This window comes from Lissotriton helveticus, chromosome 5_1 (genome assembly GCF_964261635.1).
Source record: "Lissotriton helveticus chromosome 5_1, aLisHel1.1, whole genome shotgun sequence".
NCBI lineage: Eukaryota > Metazoa > Chordata > Amphibia > Caudata > Salamandridae > Lissotriton > Lissotriton helveticus.
Window position 1 is genome coordinate 564,631,039 of NC_136065.1, and position 12,796 is coordinate 564,643,834.

The window sequence follows — 12,796 nt, forward strand, 5'->3', positions numbered from 1 at the left end:
GGCACGGACCACGTACAGGCAGCGGGGAAGACAGACAACAGCAGTCATAGACAGAACAATAAATTTGCAAACTGCCTTTAAGACCCTTATTGTGGCTCTATATGTGTGAAAATGCACCATTTTTTCACTTTTTAAAGTAAACGTTTTGAGTGCCATTTTGCGCCGCAGACACGCACGGTTTGGTTCCTTGCGCACAAAGCCATGGTTGCAGCGCACAGAGACCCTCCACTGCCCACACAGAGGAAAAAAATTTGAGGGAACATTGGTCACAGCCCCTCTTGGTTACTCAGCGGGCGGCCGTGGATTTCAGCGATTCCTCTCTGAGTGACTCTTGGGCAGCATGGATGTCAAAATCAGTCCACCCTGCCTGGGGCATGCTTCTCCGGGTTGCCTTGGTCAACACATGTTAGTACGGGGACGGCCGCGCTGAGTGATTCCTATGGCACCGCATCTCTCAGCATGCCAAGGAGGGCCGCTCTGAGGGAAGTTGCTCTCGCTCTCCGTGGAGATGAAAGGAGCTGACCGGGATTTTTCCTCATGCAGAGTCTCGGCATACTTCAACCATTGTTTGCTGGACAAGTACATCACCAAGTGCTCACCACGCTCTGGCTCTGACCATGGGTTGCTGCCCATGGCCCATGCAATCATAGCGCATGTTGAGCGCCTCATTTTCGCTGTTTTTGGTGAAAGTCAGTGTGTGTCACGACTTGGTATGAGGAGAAATATCAGCTGGCTCCTATCATCCCGGCTGAGAGCAAGGGAACCCACTCATTAAACAAAAAATAAACGGCTGCTGTGTAATATGAAAACTGTCAAAAATAAACACGGGATCAAATAACCAAAAAAGAAACCAACATTAAGAACGGGCATACAGCAGCGCAACACACATACATTTTTCTCAAACAAACAAAAATGTGACCTGAAAATTAAGCTGCCTTTGCGTATAATATAAAAACGGTCAGAAATAAAAACTGGAACAGGCTCCAAAAAAAAGCAAACCTTATAAATATGGTCTGGACAGAATGCAGCAGTCACAAGCAAACAATTTGTATACGCCGTAGTTTAGAAAAACCTACAGCACGACACTCGTGAACCAGGAGCTTTTAAAGTAGTGCTTGTTATACATAGAAAAAAAAGGAACACAGACATAAAATTCAATAACTAAAGTGGAAGTAGACAGATCCTGCTGCAATACTCCATGGGAGTAAACTTTTGAGAAAAGGTGGGACATGCAACAGCCATTAGCCACTTGGAGCCCACAATATTTGAATGACACTGACAAACGCCAATCCAAAGTGGGTAGCAGGTTCTAAGTCCATAGAGTGAATACTGCATGTCTCAAAGAGACAACGCAAGCTCTGCCTAGGCTCGACCTAAAAACAAATGATTAGCTTACTCTAGTGCTTGTTCAGACAGTTGTATACAGTTTTGCTCAGCGCCTGTTAACATGCAGGTCTTGGATTTTCTTCCTTTAGGGTTCCTGATCAGTGGCCTCCACAATGGCATACTGTTTCCATTCAGATGTGAAGTTTATTTCAGCGCATGACTTGCATACCTCTTGATTCCAAGTGGAGGTGAGAGTGTTTTGTTTTTATTTTATTTTTTTATAAAGCTATTACCTCTCCACTTTCCTGGCTGTGGTTCACTGACTGCCACTTTAAGCCTCCAGCTTCCTACAGTTGTTGTCAAACCTGCTCCTGACACTTTCTTATTGAGCAACGCTGATTGTTCTTCCCCTCCATGTGCCCTCACCTCCGGCTCCTTGTGACTCGGCTTTCACAACTTCTCTTCCTGTGCTTTATCTTCGGAGCCTTGCCAAACCTCGCTGCATTGCCTGCGCCTAATGTTGTGCAAGATGGATTTTCATGCGACCCTAATCGATTTGCTTTTGCTTCACAATTTCTTTTCGTTTAGACAGAGGGCGCATTATTAATGTGTAATGTACACAATCTTTATTTCCTTAATTTCAGGCCGGGTTAGATGAACGCGCAAAAAAAAATCTTGAATTATTTTCGTATCTTTTTGTGGAAGGGAATTTCGAAGAGCAGTATAAATGTAGCGTTTCATATCCAAAGAACAAGATATGTAAATCATGTGCAATAAGTACAGAAGAGCCTTTACCCACGCCATTAGGCTCCAGTAAGTAACAGGACAATAAAGTAAGCTTTTAAAAAAGCCAGACAAAATAGAGGAGTCAAAAGATCATTCTGCCCCTGAACCCAGCATCCATGAGCTGCTGACATTTAATGCTGAATGAACAATAAACTGTCAGAAAATGTACACTGTTGTGCGCACAGTGAACCTATTGCATTATCTGTGGTGACATTACAGCTTTTCTTCCGGTCCCCTCACCACAGGCTAATTTAGGGCGGAGGGCATATCTTTTGGCACACTTCCTGTCACAGAATATTTAGTAGTATAATTTTAAGGGCCACGCTATTCAAAGTTTTCAACTAAAATTAGACACATAGAGCTACCTTACCTGTGCATGTTGCCACCATGTTATTGATTCTCCGGATATGTGGAAGAATACAGAAATAAGAATGCTCATAGATCCTTGGATGGAACTCTGTGGCGTCACGGTTACCAAGTCACAGAAGCTAATACAGTTAACACTGGTCCCTCACCAGCCAGTGCATCAGTGTTGTATCATTGACACAACTTTTGGATGTTAAAAAAAAAATGTGTAACTACGCAGTTTGAAACTGGACTGCAAATATTTTTTCGCAGTTTTTGCCTAGTTTTTTAGGTCTTGCCTGGTGAAAGCAGTGCATGCGCTGCTCTCGCCAGAGACGACCTTGTGGAATCAATTCTCCCCGTGGGCTCATGCACGCGCCTGCATAGACAAAGATGGCTGCTCTCGCCATCTGTCCAAAGTGGACAGCATGCCCGTGTCAGTGGGACATTGGACAGTCCGCTGCCATCTTGTTAAACACACCGGCTTCCTTCAATTCTGGCTCCTTCAAGAGATGTGCACGCGCATGGCGGCGTGCTTTCACTTTACAAATCAAAGGGACAGCCATGGGTTGTTCCTATGCGCCGGAGCTGGCAGTGCTTTATATGGCACAGTATGAGGAGAGATTTGTCTATAATGGCAACCCTTTCTCAGGTCACATCAACCAGTGGCTGAGATATATCGACGACGTCTGGCTCCTGTGGCAGGGGAGCCAGACGGCACTTGATCAGTTTCATGCATGGCTAAACTCAAGGCACCCTGACATCAGGTTCACGCTGAACTCCAGTCCCAAAGAAATGACCTTCCTTGACGTCACTGTAAGCACCAGCGAACCAAAGTTGACAACCTCCTTACACAAGAAGGAAACTGACAGAAACACAATCCTCCATTACACTAGCTCGCATCCACAATGCTTAAAAGACAACTTACCTTATGTTCAACTATTGAGGATAAGACGCAATTGCACAAATTTGAGTGATTTTGAGTCACATGCAACAAGATTTTGCAGTGAAATGGTGGAAAGGGGGTACCCCAAAAAACTATTGAAACATTCAAGAAATAGGGCCAAATTCACCCCACGTGAAACATTACTTCAGAAAAAAGTAAAAAGAGACTTGGACCAATTGGTGTGTGTGACAACATTTGGCCTTCTTTTTGAACAACAAGGGACCCCAAAACAGTCAGCCAGGGACCTCGGGGAGCAGTTTTTTGAAACAACAATGGTCCCGTGCATGAAAGAATGATCAAACAATAAATATAGACGAAATCAAACCTATATTTTGGAAAGACTTGTCCAGCCGGACAGAGGTCCTTCAAGTTTACTGAATAAACAAGGATTACAAAAGTGGAACAAGAATACCTTCCACAGAACCCCTGTGTGGTACACAAGCCTGTGCCCAACACTCGCGGGGTGATTACCGTTAGTGAAGATAGGAAAGGTTTGAAGGCAAAAAACAAGCGTTTTTCTGTATTACAAATACATTGCACAGAAAATATCATTTAGCACCGTTACAACAATCTATACAATCAACCATCTGTATAGGGTGCATGAGCAAGTCGACGGCGTTTCGGTTCCCCTTAAAGAGTTATGGGAACCATCATCAGGACAAACAGTTATATTGCCTTTTTCATTAAACCTTACTTTGCCTAAAAGAAGGAAAAATACATACTTTAGAATTGAAACACTAAAAACAATAAAAACAAGGAAGAATCGTGACTTCTTGTGCACCGTGCATGGCTTACTGTGCCAGGTGAATACCGCGTCGAACCGACTGGTAAGATAGTGATGGTTCTTTATATTACTAAAATTCAGGGTCACGAGTGTAGATCATGTAGCCCGTGACTATTCGGCGGGGGAGAGTGCAGAATGGACGGTAGTGGATTGACATACACAGTCTATCACCTGAAAAATTCTAGTCGTGCGTCTAGTTGACGACATTTAAAAAGTGGCGATTGCGCTGATTAAACCACGGTTGTGCGCGTGTGGACTAGTGGTCTAACAATGCCCATGAGCTCTAATGATCGTCCCTCGTGTGAAGAGGTGGCAGATTTTGCTTACCAATGCATCGCAAGGCATGTCATTGCGTGAGAGTAAATTACTCAAGTGATTTGATTCTGCAGCCCTATATAAAGAAATAAGCTGCATATTAGAGTGGAGATTAGAGGTAACGCTTGGATCTAGGAGCAGCATGCACATACTCTTACCCAATAAAGGCGGTAGTTGCCGTGTTACAGAATCGTAACCGGTCGACGCCAGGGTATGCCTGTATTAAAAAAAAAACACGCTCGTTTCAGGGATTTACAATTCCACAACTACTGTCCCCGAATAATGATTCATAAAGCTATTCACTTACCGATAAACGCGGTCACTACGATCTTCCCTGGCGTGCTGGCGTGCTACAACCAGGAAGTAAAGAAGGGGAGGGTGTGTATTGTGATTGGGCAGTGCCGGTGAGAAGTTTGGGCATAGAAATAAACAAGGGACGCATTTTACCGTAGTCATCTTGAGTGATGTTATGTGGTGACTAACATGCAAGGTGATAATTTAAAAAAAAAACCATTTCCCGTATATTCGGGAGTATCAGCCACGCAAATTTTCAGAGAACTCAGTTAAGCATAAAACAGGACGTTCAGTTCAAGGAATCCAAGCACATTATAAATTCTCAGATTAAAGCAGTCCACTCCTCCTGTAGGTTCAGCCCTGAGTTCAGGCTGTCCGTCTTCAAGATCCATTTTAATTCCTCTCTATTAAGCATCCGGGTTAGGTCACCCCCTCTCGGTGGTATGATGACTTGAGTGATGACCGTCCAGCGGATCTCATTCTCAGTGTGTCCTTTGTTTAGAAAATGTTCAACCAAGGGTGCATTTGGAGTTTGGCACCTAATCCGACTGCGATGCTGTGATATTCGCAGTTTAATTGTTTGCTTTGTTTGGCCCACATATATGAAATTGCATGGGCAAAAGATTGCATAAACAAGGTTACTACTATTACAATTAGTAAAACTATGTAGTACATTCCTTACATTTTTGTATACAAATTCTTTGCTTTCAATTGCAAATTCACAGATCACACATGAACCGCATTTCGAATGTCCCCGGAGAGGTGGTAGTGACCAATGGTCATGGAGTGTGACATTTCTACCAACCGTGGGTGGTAACGCTGCCCTAACCAATTGGTCTTTGAGGTTTTTACTTTTCTTAAAAGCAAAGAGGGGGGTCTGCCAATTTAGGGGACCAGAATTCAAAATATGCCAGTTTTTGTTTATACATTTCTTGACACGATTGGATACAGGAGTGAAGGTAGTCACACACACTATTTTCTCATTTGTCTGTTTTGGCTTTGGCTCTAGAAGAGTGTCACGGGGACAATACCAGGCTCTCTTCATAGAGTTTTTTATCAGGCGTTTGGGGTAGCCTCTAGATCTCAACTTTGAAGAGAGGGTATTCGCCTCAGTGAAATAATCCTCTTTCTTAAAACAGTTCCTCCTGAGTCTGAGGAACTGTGAGTAGGGAAGGCTATCCCTCAAGGCCCTTGGATGACAGCTATTATAGCTTAGAAGGGTATTCCTTTCTGTTGGTTTTCGAAACAATGATGTGTATAAGGTTCCCTCATCGTGTTGAATGGTCAGGTCTAGAAAGGAAATACTATCTTTGCTGTGGACTAAGGTAAATGTAAGCCCATTACAGTTATTATTGAGCCAATGTATTAGTCCTGGGAAATCCACAGTGGAGCCGCCCCAAATTAGGAAGATGTCGTCTATGTAACGCCTCCACGTGTGTATACCCTGATGGAATGGGTTACTACTGAACAAAATGGTGTGGGTTTCCAACCAGTCCATGTATAAAATCGCCATGGTGGGGGCAAAAATAGCTCCCATGGAACAGCCCCGTGTTTGTTGGTAATCTGTGTCAAAAAGGAAAAAGTTTTAAGTAAGACAGATCTCTAATAGTTGTATTATGAACAGAGTAGGTACCCTATGGGGACGTGTCCTGGTGTCTAGTATATTTTGCATTACAAGTAGTGAGTCTTTCTGGGGTATATTAGTATACAAAGACTCTACGTCTAATGTACATAGTCTCATGTTCAGGGTCAAACAGTCCACAGCAAAGATAGTATTTCCTTTCTAGACCTGACCATTCAACACGATGAGGGAACCTTATACACATCATTGTTTCGAAAACCAACAGAAAGGAATACCCTTCTAAGCTATAATAGCTGTCATCCAAGGGCCTTGAGGGATAGCCTTCCCTACTCACAGTTCCTCAGACTCAGGAGGAACTGTTTTAAGAAAGAGGATTATTTCACTGAGGCGAATACCCTCTCTTCAAAGTTGAGATCTAGAGGCTACCCCAAACGCCTGATAAAAAACTCTATGAAGAGAGCCTGGTATTGTCCCCGTGACACTCTTCTAGAGCCAAAGCCAAAACAGACAAATGAGAAAATAGTGTGTGTGACTACCTTCACTCCTGTATCCAATCGTGTCAAGAAATGTATAAACAAAAACTGGCATATTTTGAATTCTGGTCCCCTAAATTGGCAGACCCCCCTCTTTGCTTTTAAGAAAAGTAAAAACCTCAAAGACCAATTGGTTAGGGCAGCGTTACCACCCACGGTTGGTAGAAATGTCACACTCCATGACCATTGGTCACTACCACCTCTCCGGGGACATTCGAAATGCGGTTCATGTGTGATCTGTGAATTTGCAATTGAAAGCAAAGAATTTGTATACAAAAATGTAAGGAATGTACTACATAGTTTTACTAATTGTAATAGTAGTAACCTTGTTTATGCAATCTTTTGCCCATGCAATTTCATATATGTTGGCCAAACAAAGCAAAAAATTAAACTGCGAATATCACAGCATCGCAGTCGGATTAGGTGCCAAACTCCAAATGCACCCTTGGTTGAACATTTTCTAAACAAAGGACACACTGAGAATGAGATCGGCTGGACGGTCATCACTCAAGTCATCATACCACCGAGAGGGGGTGACCTAACCCGGATGCTTAATAGAGAGGAATTAAAATGGATCTTGAAGACGGACAGCCTGAACTCAGGGCTGAACCTACAGGAGGAGTGGACTGCTTTAATCTGAGAATTTATAATGTGCTTGGATTCCTTGAACTGAACGTCCTGTTTTATGCTTAACTGAGTTCTCTGAAAATTTGCGTGGCTGATACTCCCGAATATACGGGAAATGGTTTTTTTTTAAATTATCACCTTGCATGTTAGTCACCACATAACATCACTCAAGATGACTACGGTAAAATGCGTCCCTTGTTTATTTCTATGCCCAAACTTCTCACCGGCACTGCCCAATCACAATACACACCCTCCCCTTCTTTACTTCCTGGTTGTAGCACGCCAGCACGCCAGGGAAGATCGTAGTGACCGCGTTTATCGGTAAGTGAATAGCTTTATGAATCATTATTCGGGGACAGTAGTTGTGGAATTGTAAATCCCTGAAACGAGCGGTTTTTTTTTTTAATACAGGCATACCCTGGCGTCGACCGGTTACGATTCTGTAACACGGCAACTACCGCCTTTATTGGGTAAGAGTATGTGCATGCTGCTCCTAGATCCAAGCGTTACCTCTAATCTCCACTCTAATATGCAGCTTATTTCTTTATATAGGGCTGCAGAATCAAATCACTTGAGTAATTTACTCTCACGCAATGACATGCCTTGCGATGCATTGGTAAGCAAAATCTGCCACCTCTTCACACGAGGGACGATCATTAGAGCTCATGGGCATTGTTAGACCACTAGTCCACACGCGCACAACCGTGGTTTAATCAGCGCAATCGCCACTTTTTAAATGTCGTCAACTAGACGCACGACTAGAATTTTTCAGGTGATAGACTGTGTATGTCAATCCACTACCGTCCATTCTGCACTCTCCCCCGCCGAATAGTCACGGGCTACATGATCTACACTCGTGACCCTGAATTTTAGTAATATAAAGAACCATCACTATCTTACCAGTCGGTTCGACGCGGTATTCACCTGGCACAGTAAGCCATGCACGGTGCACAAGAAGTCACGATTCTTCCTTGTTTTTATTGTTTTTAGTGTTTCAATTCTAAAGTATGTATTTTTCCTTCTTTTAGGCAAAGTAAGGTTTAATGAAAAAGGCAATATAACTGTTTGTCCTGATGATGGTTCCCATAACTCTTTAAGGGGAACCGAAACGCCGTTGACTTGCTCATGCACCCTATACACATGGTTGATTGTATAGATTGTTGTAACGGTGCTAAATGATATTTTCTGTGCAATGTATTTGTAATACAGAAAAACGCTTGTTTTTTGCCTTCAAACCTTTCCTATCTTCACTAACGGTAATCACCCCGCGAGTGTTGGGCACAGGCTTGTGTACCACACAGGGGTTCTGTGGAAGGTATTCTTGTTCCACTTTTGTAATCCTTGTTTATTCAGTAAACTTGAAGGACCTCTGTCCGGCTGGACAAGTCTTTCCAAAATATAGGTTTGATTTCGTCTATATTTATTGTTTGATCATTCTTTCATGCACGGGACCATTGTTGTTTCAAATGACAACATTTGGCCAACACACAAACCAATTCAAAAATATCATCCGTAAGAATTGGCATCTTTTGGAAACACTTAAGTGCCCTCTTCCCAAACCCATTTTCGCAATGCGCAAAAATCGAAGCATTGGGCAACAACTTGTCAAGGCAGACAGTCACATTCCACCACCGAAAAGTGACCTTATAGCTCAGTGGAATTTGAAACCTTTATGCGGGCACCACAAATGTGGCAATTGTGTGTCATGTTCCACAACACTAGAAGGCGACACTTTCATTAACAATGGCATTAAGTGGAAACACGATTCATTTACAAACTGTAAAACACGTAATATCGTCTATGCAGTGGTGTGTCCATGCAACAGAGTCTATATCGGCAAAACAAATCAGCCCATCAATGCGCGAATAACTCAACACCGTTCACGCATAAAGAAAAAAGTTTTGACCGCACCAATGGTGGAACATTTTTCCAACAATAATCACACTGAAAATGATTTTAAGTGGACAACATTGGCTTGGATTGATCCTAAACGTTATCCTGATGTTGAGACCATGCTATTACGCAAGGAGGCTTATCTTATACTTAAATTTGATAGTGTCAATAAGGGCTTAAACAGTCTCAGCGAAATCAATAGGGCATAAACCTGACGCATCGCAGTTTAAACATCAAACCCCAGAATGCATCAGAATCAACCGTGGCCCTGATTGGCCAAGAACGAACCACATGTCATATTGATGAGGGAACAGGCACCGCGGCGGACACCCACAATCTGTGTGTGCCGGGTAGCAGTTAGACTGAGGAGCAGTGCTTAACGCACGCATTCACGGTAAGATCAAGACCCTGTGATATTGACACCCCTTTTCTGTAATTATGTGATCCGTCAAAGCGCTGTAAGTAAAGAACTAGTGCACTGACATCTCACTTCCTCCTTGCCCCACCAGAGTGAGAAAACGAAAAAACGAAAGACCAACCAATACCGGAGAAGAACTTTTCCGCTTTACCGAAGTCGTTTATAAGTAAGTCCCCATCCTGCGGCGTTCTGTTTTAGTGCACGATACAGCAAGCAGGGACCCACTCAAACCCGCTGTTAATCCCCTTTCTCACAGAAATACAACGAGCCAAAAATCAGATTGACTTCCAGACACCGGCACACTAGCCGATGGGTCAGCAACTTCGAAGGTAATTTTTAATTAATTCACTTCGAGTTTGGAATACTTAACCCCCTTTGGTACTTACTCAACCCCTACTCTGTTGCAGTTCAGACCACTTGGCATAGACGATCTTCCACAAAAACAGGAGCAACTTTGGGCAATACACAAACATTAGAAGGTACGTCGCATTCAGATATGCGCCTCTTGGTTATTTACACAATTGGCTTGAGGACCTTGTTGTAAAATTTGGTTTTTTTCACTTTCCCAAACAGTTCCCATGGACTAGAATTACACCGCCCTGATGAGATTCCTGCAAATTATTTAACAGGACTCGAAACGCGTCGGCATCCTTTCTGACACTTAGATTTATGTGACTGGTGCATAAATGGGCATTGTTTCCTGAATTATAACGTGTATATTGGTTCAGGATTAGGGAGTTGATTGTGTAAAAAATGATATGAAAAGAATTTTTTCTTTGCTTCTCTCCCTATGATTGTGATCCTTTTACCATGAAATGTTTATTCTATTTATAATACACATGATTATTTTGTCCATGTCACGATTATGCATTCACGGGTAAATATGTTTTTGGACAACGTTCATTGTTGATTTTCTTTTCACATTGTATATATGCACAAACTGCTTTTTTTTTTTTTGTATATGGCCAGACATGAAGTTGATAGTAATCTGATGTCTGTTTTTACAAAATGAATATAACTTTTTGAAAACTGTGTTACAAATCAACGACATAAATCAATGTCAGGATAAACTAATAGTGTTGTTTATCCTCAACTAAATAGTGTTTAATTCAAAAGGTGGAGGCATAGGCAAACAATTTTCTCATTTCACTTTAAACACGGCGTGCTTTCATTTTAAACAGTGCACATGCGCGCTCGACGGACCCAGAGTTGAAGGAAGCCGGCGCGCAACATCTTCAGTGTGGCAGAATGAGCGCACCGCCAGCCATGACATATTTAAAAATGCTTGTTACCTTTTTCTTGCCTGTTTACAATAGGAAACAAAAGCAAAATCTATCACGCCAGTTGGTGAAGGCCAGGCCTACTGGCTTAGTGAATGCGTGTTTATAATGCGACAAGTGATGTGAGGGTGCTTTGAAATTAATTTCTTGCTACCATGATCAGGCAAGTTCATTGGCAAGCTCTCAGGCAGAACTTGCTTTTACTAGCGTCATACCAGTAAACCGGCAGATACCATCTAGAAAATAGGGACCAGAGGCTAAAACCTTGCACCCAACTGACCACAAAGCCCACAATAGCACAGCTCATATTACTAGCATTAAGCTTTGGCATATAAATAGGTCAAGCCAAACCTAAAAACTAGTGTAATTCTTCAGCTAGCTACGTTTTCGTTTCTCGCTCCCTAGCACCCCCAGTGCACCTGCCCTGACCACACACATGACGTGTATGACAATGCTGGGGTTACCACTGAAGCTACATACAATACACCCGTTGTGTGACCATTTGCATGTGAATGAAGGTGATGCGTATGAAACTTGTGTTCTTTAAAGATATTTGAAATATGTTTTGAGACGTATGTCCTAGTTGAAGACTTGTGTTTCAATAAACAAAGAGAAAAATACAGTTGTACCTGGATTAATTTAGCGCCGGACTAATATTGTTCTTTTTCTGAATGTATTGGCCAGATTTGTATCCAAAGTATTCAACAGTAGGCAACAGTGCACCAAGAAAGTTCAACTCACCTCGAGGATGTTCATAGAGACAGTTACCTGTGTGCTTCATGATGCCTCTTCGTGTCAGTTTTGATGGTGTTTAATTACATGACTAGTGTGCTAGTTTAGCCATTCAGTTTCTAAGCAGGTGTTTTTGTTGGTTACTTAAGTTGTCTGGATGAATCCCTGAATCTGGGGCACACCTCAACAGCTCCATCAGTACGCTTTAGTGTGGTTTCTCTGGCCTTTCCATCAGGGTTCTTTGATTCTGGGCCTTCCTAAGTCTTCTAGCCTGCTTGGCTTTTTAGAGGGTGACATTCTCCCTATTTGAGGCTTCTGCTAGTAGGCAAATATGTTGTACCTTCTTGTTTTAATATACTTATGAACAGCATGTATGCTGTTCAGCGAGTTCCTGCAGTGTTAATTATAATTAGGTCTCCCGGGTTTATAGTATTTTTGTTTTTAACACTTCTGTCTGTATTTATCCATATTTTTTGAGCCATTTTATCTGTATTTATCCATATTTATTTTATGTGTTGCATATAAATGAAGTTGTAAAACTGTACGTTTCCAGATTTATTTAACTAATCAAGATCAAAGTATGAGTGCGCGTCTGTCGTGTTTTAGCTATTTAAACTGCCAAATATTACATAACAATGCATCCTCTTGTAAATACTAGCATTATACCACAGATGTATATTGACTTATACTGTTATTTAAAGAAATGTTATTCTGTTTTTAATTTCCCATGCTGTCCATCTGCTCAACTCTTGGGCTATAATTCATAAGACAGCACAGAGAGTCACTTAAAAACAGGACAATTTTCTGTATTTATCCACTTTTAAAAATAAATGCAGACAGAAAATATATTGTTTTCTGTCTATCTGTAAAAATCTGTATAAACGGACAGGGAGCCTTAATTATAATGCAGTGGGGGTTGACCCAAGTCCGGTACT

At 42.1% G+C, this 12,796-nt stretch overlaps 1 protein-coding gene across 9 annotated transcripts in view; it reads left to right on the forward strand.

The window, feature by feature from the left end:
* SGMS1 (sphingomyelin synthase 1) overlaps nucleotides 1-12,796 on the forward strand; it is a 922,685-nt gene that overhangs the window by 795,962 nt on the left and 113,927 nt on the right. For 5 of the 9 annotated variants that reach the window (XM_078642900.1, XM_078642896.1, XM_078642899.1 and 2 more), the window contains one exon: nucleotides 1,476-1,574. The exons of the other annotated variants lie outside the window; for them this stretch is intronic. The gene's annotated coding sequence lies outside the window, so the exon portion shown is untranslated. The remainder of the gene's footprint in view (nucleotides 1-1,475; nucleotides 1,575-12,796) is intronic. 9 annotated transcript variants of the gene reach the window in all.